Here is a 6,606-nt window from a genome sequence, read left to right on the forward strand (position 1 = left end):
TGGAGGAATTTAAATCGTTCAACAATAAAAACAAAAAATACCTGCACATGCATGTTTATTGCCACACTATTCACAATAGTAAAAAAATGGAACCAATCCTGCTGCACATCAAAAGTGGACTGAATAAAGAAAATGTGTTATATATACATGATGGGGTATTACATAGCCATAAAGAAGGACCAAATCAAAGACTTCGTAGCAAACTGGTTGGATTTAAAGTCCATCATACTTAGTGATCTAGCACAGAAACAAAGAGCTGAATACCTCATGTTCTCACTCACAGGTAGATCCTGAACATTTATCACAATGCTACAAGGGAGAGATCAGCAGTCACGGGACACTGCCAGGGGAGAGAGGAAGGGGAGAGATAAAGTGGCTTCACAAAGGGTACCTAAACCAGGGGAAGCGGAGACCAGTGGGAGAGGCCAAGCTCCACCTGTACATAGACTACTCATGTACCTAATCCTGACTTGTGTCCTACATCCCAATAATAAAATAAAGAGAGAAAAAAAGAATTATCTGACTTCAAATGACAGTAGTGCAAAGGTTATGAAACCCTGAACTATTTTTACTAAAGAAATTGAATTTGTAATTTAAAATATTTTGAAAAGAAAAAAAAACCCAGGTTCATTGGTGAATTCACTAGTGGAGTATAGCAAACATTCTATACACACACACACACACACACACACACACACACACACACACACACACACACACTACCAATTCTATACAAGCTAGTGCATCAACTTGAAGAGAACGCTTCTCAATATATTCTCTGAGGGCAGCATTAATCTAATACCAAAACCTGACAAAGTCATTATAATAAAATCACACATTAATATCCCCTACAAACAGATGCCAAAAATGTTTAATTTCAGCAAATTGCTTCCAACAATATATAAATATTATAATACACCAGGGTCATGTGGAATTTAAACCAGGAATGAAAGTTTCTTTAATATTCTAAAATCCATCAATATAATTCACAATATTAAAGGACTAAAAAATCACTATATGATAATTTCAATAAATATTTTTTAAAAGCATCTAGCAAAATCCAACATCCAGCCCTGATAAAAACTTTCAATAAATAAATGATGGAAGAGATTTTGACCAGCCTGATAAATGGCACCTTACAAAGGAGCCACAGCTGACATTTTCCTTAATAAGGAAAGACTGGATGCTTTATCCTGACTTTAGAAATAAGGCAAGCATGCCCACTGTAAACACTTTATTTAACAATATATTCAGGGTTATGATCTGTGCAATAAGGCTACATAAGTAAATAAATTTATACCTGCATAAATGAAATCAAGACTCAAAAGGAAAAAAATAAAACTGTCTTTATTCATAGATTTTCTAATTCTCTGCTAACAAAATGCTGTGGGATTTACAAGAAAGCTTCCACAACTAATAAGTGAGTATAGTTAAGTTTGTAGGAAATAAGGTCAACATTTGAAAATCACTTGCATTTCTCTATACTAGCAACATATAATCAGAAATTGAAACTGATTTTTAAATTTTCATCTTTGGTAGCAGCAAATAGAGATAAATTTAGCAAAGCATATAAAAGACTTCTATATTGAAAACCTCAAAACATGAGAAAAATTAGAAAAGATGTAAATAAATTATGATCAGAATAATCTTATTCTTTTCTATGAGAAAATGACTAACTATGAAATGTATGTGTTATAAGAATAATTCATAGAAAATTTATAATGCAAAGAAACCAAAACAGCCAGACTACTTTGAAAAAAAGAACACAGTTGAAGCACCATCACAAACTTACTGTTTGACTTCCTAGAAAGGTATAATAGTTACGACAGTGTGATATTGGCATAAAGACAGACAAATATTTCAGTAGAACAACAAGAGTGCAGGCCTAAACTCACATCTATAGAGTCCATTTGTTTTTACCAAAGGTGCAAAAGGCAGTTCAATGGAGAAAGAAGAGTGTTTTCAATCCATAAGGGTAATCCATAATTGGATATTATATGCATAAAAAGAAAAATGAAAAAAAGAACTTCAAGCTTTATTTTATTCCCTAATAAAAAAAAAATTTACTCAAAATCATCATAGAACTCAATATAAAACCTAAAAGTATAAAACTTCTAGAAGATAAGAGAAAGCCTCTGTACCCTTGTCCTAGGTAAAGATTTCTTAGATATGACATCAACAGCATGATTGCTAAAGGAAAAAACTGGGTCCCAACAAAATTCAGAACTTCTATTCCTTAAAAGATACTGTTAAGAAAATTAAAAGACAAGTTGCAAAGTGGGAGGATTTGCTTTTCACATATCTGATAAAAGACGTGTCCGCAATAACAACTCCCAAAATATGATCATAGGAAATAAAATGTACAGGTGTCTTAGATAGGTTCTTCCCCAAGAAGATATAAGGTAACAAATCAGCACATAAAAAGATTCTTAACATTATTAATTATTAGAGAATGCAAATTAAAACCACCATGTGATACCATTGAGAACATCTCAAGTTAAAATTATTGAACATACAATGCGTTTACAAGGGTATAAAGAAACCAGAACTTTTATTCTATACACTGTTAGTGAGAAGGTTAAATTGTACAACCAGTTTGGAAAAAGTTAAACACACTGTAAACCTACCATAAAACCTGACCTTTTCACCCTAGCTATTTACCCAGGAAAGATGAAAGCATATGTCTACACAAAGACTTGTAAACAAATGTTCATGGCAGTTTCATTTATAATAAATAAAAATTTTAAATAAATAAAATGTCCAGCAACAAATGAATGGATAAATATATAGTGGTACTGCATAGCCATACAATAGAAATACTACTGAACAATAAGAGCTGTTTATACATATATATACAACTTAGATGGATTTTAGTATAATTATGCTAAGTTAAAAAAAAAAAAAAAAGAACAAGATCCCAAAAGAGTGCACACAGATTCATTACAATCCCTATCAACATTTCAGAAAACTTTTTGCTGAAGTGGAAAAGCTGATACTAAAATTCATATGAGCCAGGCCAGGTGGCTCAGCCTGTAATCCTGCGCCTTGGGAGGCTGAGGTGAGTGGATTGCCTGAGCCCACGGGTTTGAGACCCGCCTGGGCAACTTGGTGAGCCCTCATCTCCACAATAAATCAAAAAATCAGCCAGGTGTGGTAGCATGCGCCTGTAGTTCTGGCTACTTGGAAGGCTGAGGCGGAAGGATCGCCGGAACCCAGCAGGTTGAGGGTGCGGTGGCCAGGAGCGACCACTGCACTCCAGTCTGGGCGACACAGTGAGACGCCAACTCAAAAATAAAAACAAAAAATGAAAAATAAAATTAATATGAAATTATAAAGGACTCCCAAATAGCAAAAAATCTGAAAAATATGAAGTTTAAGGAGTCATACTTCTTGACTTCAAATTTTACTAAAAAGTAACAAAAACAAAAAATAGGTAAATTGTAATTGATCCAAATCAAGAACTTTTGTTTTAATCAAAGGACACTACCATTAAAATGAAAAGTCAACCTACAAATGGAAGAAAGTATTTGCAAACCATATATGATAAGGGTCTAGCATCTAGATTATGTACAGAACACTTACAACTCAACAACAAAAAGACAAAAAATCCAATTATAAAATGGACAAAGGATTTGAAAAGACATTTCTTTTAAGATATACAAATGTTCAACAACACGTGAAAAGATGCTCAATATTATTAGTCATTACGGAAATGCAAATTAAAATGGCAATAAAATACCAAATCACACCCACTAGGGTGGCTATAATTTTTTTTAAAACATAAAATAAAAAGTGTTGGCAAGGATGTGGAGAAATTGGAAGCCTCATATATTGCTGATGAGAATGTAACTATACACTGCTAATGAGAAGGCTAAATTGTGCAATCACTAGGCAGAGACTATGGAAAGTAGGCAGGTCTAGAATTACAATATGACCAAAAATTCCACTCTTAAGTATACCCTAAATAATTGAAAAAAGGTGTTCAGACATACCTTCTCCATTAATGTTTATAGCAAAATTAGTCACAAAAGCTAAAAGGTGGAGGAAAAAATCCCAAATGTGCATTAACAGAGGAATATTATTCAGACATAAAAAAATGAATGAGGTACTGACACATGCTACAACATGGATGAATCTTGAAAACATTACTCTAAGTGAAAGAAGCCAGACACAAAAAGTCACACATTTTAGGATTCCGTTTACATAAAACATCTAGAATGGGGAAATTCATAGAGACAAAAAGCAACTTAGTAGTTGCCAGGGGGTCAAAGGGGGGAATGAGGAAGTGACTGTTTGATGACTATGGGATTTCCTTTTGGGGTGATCAAAATGTTTTGGAACGAGATACAGGCGAAGGTTATACAACATTGTAAATTTATTTAATGCCACTGAACTGTCTACTTTAAAGTGGTTGATTTTACGTTATGTGAATTTTATCTCAATAAAAGAAAGTGTACATCCTGTATGACTTCACATGTATAACATGCTAGAGAACACAAACTCATAGATCAGGGCAGAAAGCAGATAAGTGATTGTCTTGCAATAGGGGCAGAATGTAGGAAGGAGAGAAGAATTAGAAAGGGGCACAAGGAAACTGTGGGGAGGTGATGGTAATGTTCATTATCTCAATTGTGGTGACGGTTTCACAGGTATACGCGGATGTCAAAGTTTGCATAGTGTATTGCATGTTATAATACAATACAATTCAAAATTAGTTATACTCAATGAAGCTAAAAAAAATCCAAAAATTAGAGGAGTTATCTTCAGATTAAAAGATACCGACACGTATATTAAGCACTAAGAAGACATAATATACTGTGTAAACATTATTTATATTCTTATTACAAAAAACATTATAATTATATAAAAAGGACAGAGGAAAATGTGAATGCTGACATAGATTGATGGTACTAAGGAATTGCTGTTAGTTTTGTTAACATGATAATGGTATTTCAGTCATGTAATGTTGAAGTCTTTATCTTTTGGAAATAGATAATGAGCTACTTACAGATGAAATTATATGAAGTCTTAGATTTTCTTTAAAATAATCCAGGTGAAGTGATGAGGGGAGTGGGTGTGTAAGTGTAGATAAAACAAGGTTGTCTAAGAATTGATCAATGATAAAGCTGATAGGTACCCAGTAGGGGTTGGAAGATGAGGTTAATTCCTTTATCTTTATATATATTTTATATTTTATATAATGAAAAGAAATTTTTTTAAGTTTATATTTCTGTAAGATTAATGTCTCCACTTTCATTTCTGATTTCTGTAATTTGAGAGTTCTTTCTTTTTTTATTTACTCAGGTAAAAATTTGTCAGTTTTGTTGATCATTAAAAAAGAAACCATTGCTTTAATTAATTTTATATCATGTTTTGTTCTCTTTATAAGTTTCTTTCACTCTAATATGTCTTAATATTTTTTCCTTCTGGTAGTTTAATATTTTACATGTCCCCGCCCAGTTCTTTAAGGTGTACTATTTAAATATCTATTTGAAATTGTTCTTTTATATTTTATCTTTACAAGTATAATTTTTTTCTTAGCAGTACTTTCAGAGATTCTTATGTTTTGATATGTTGTACTTATGTTTTCAGTGATCTCAAGGCATGTTCCAATTATCTCTGTGACTTCTTTTTTAATATGTCCCTTGTTTAATGTGATTTCTAATTTCTACATTTTTGTGAATTTTTCATTATTCTTTATATATTTGCTTTCTCTTTTCCTTCTATTGTGATAGGAGGTGGTGCTCTTTATGAATTCATTGTTTATATTCATTGAGGGGTGTGTGTCTTTATGTGTGTTTCCTTATATATGACCATTGCATCGATTATTGAAATTGAAATATTAAAGTCTTCAATTATTATTCCAGGAAAAAAAATTTTAAAACAAGGCATGTAGGCATATATAATCCCCTCACATAGTACATGATAGAAAAGGGCTGTCTTATACTTTTACTATCTTTCTAAGCATTTAAAGAGCTCATGAAAGGAGATTCTACACAGTAAAATGACCCAAGCTGTGTTCTACCATACTGTCTTAGGGACAGTTTCACCAATTCCCTATGTTAACATATAAAAGAGGAACTGACACAAAACCAATGACCAAGATCTCAGCCTGCTGAGGCAAGACTGTTGAGCAGTCCTTCAGCGTAATATGGAGGTAAAGGGGATTATTACACTTGACTATGATTTATCAGACACTAAATTTCTATGATCTTAATACCAACATCTTTCATACATTAGTCATTGTGGCAAAACACCAAGGTCCAAATCTGAGGTTAATCTGAGCTATTTCTTAAAAATACTATTTCTATTTTTATTTCTGAATGATCAGAAATGATGAGCTTCTTGCAGAAATAATATGAACTAGCCTTTCCCTGTCCTGGAAAGAATATTGACATTCCTGTTAGATTAGAGAAAATTAAATCTATTTCGGGAGAAAGAAGGGAACTAGAGAAATCAATATCTCTAAATGTTCTGTATTATATATTCAGAAGTTCAAGAATTTTTCAAAATGGCTAACTCCTCTAACTCTTTCATTTTAAATATATGTGTGCTTCCCTTCTATTTAAAAAATTCTTTTTAAAATGTATTATGTTATTTTTATGT

The sequence above is a fragment of the Carlito syrichta genome, unplaced genomic scaffold, assembly GCF_000164805.1.
Source record: "Carlito syrichta isolate Samal-C Ts95f unplaced genomic scaffold, Tarsius_syrichta-2.0.1 Scaffold303612, whole genome shotgun sequence".
In the NCBI taxonomy this organism is placed as follows: domain Eukaryota; kingdom Metazoa; phylum Chordata; class Mammalia; order Primates; family Tarsiidae; genus Carlito; species Carlito syrichta.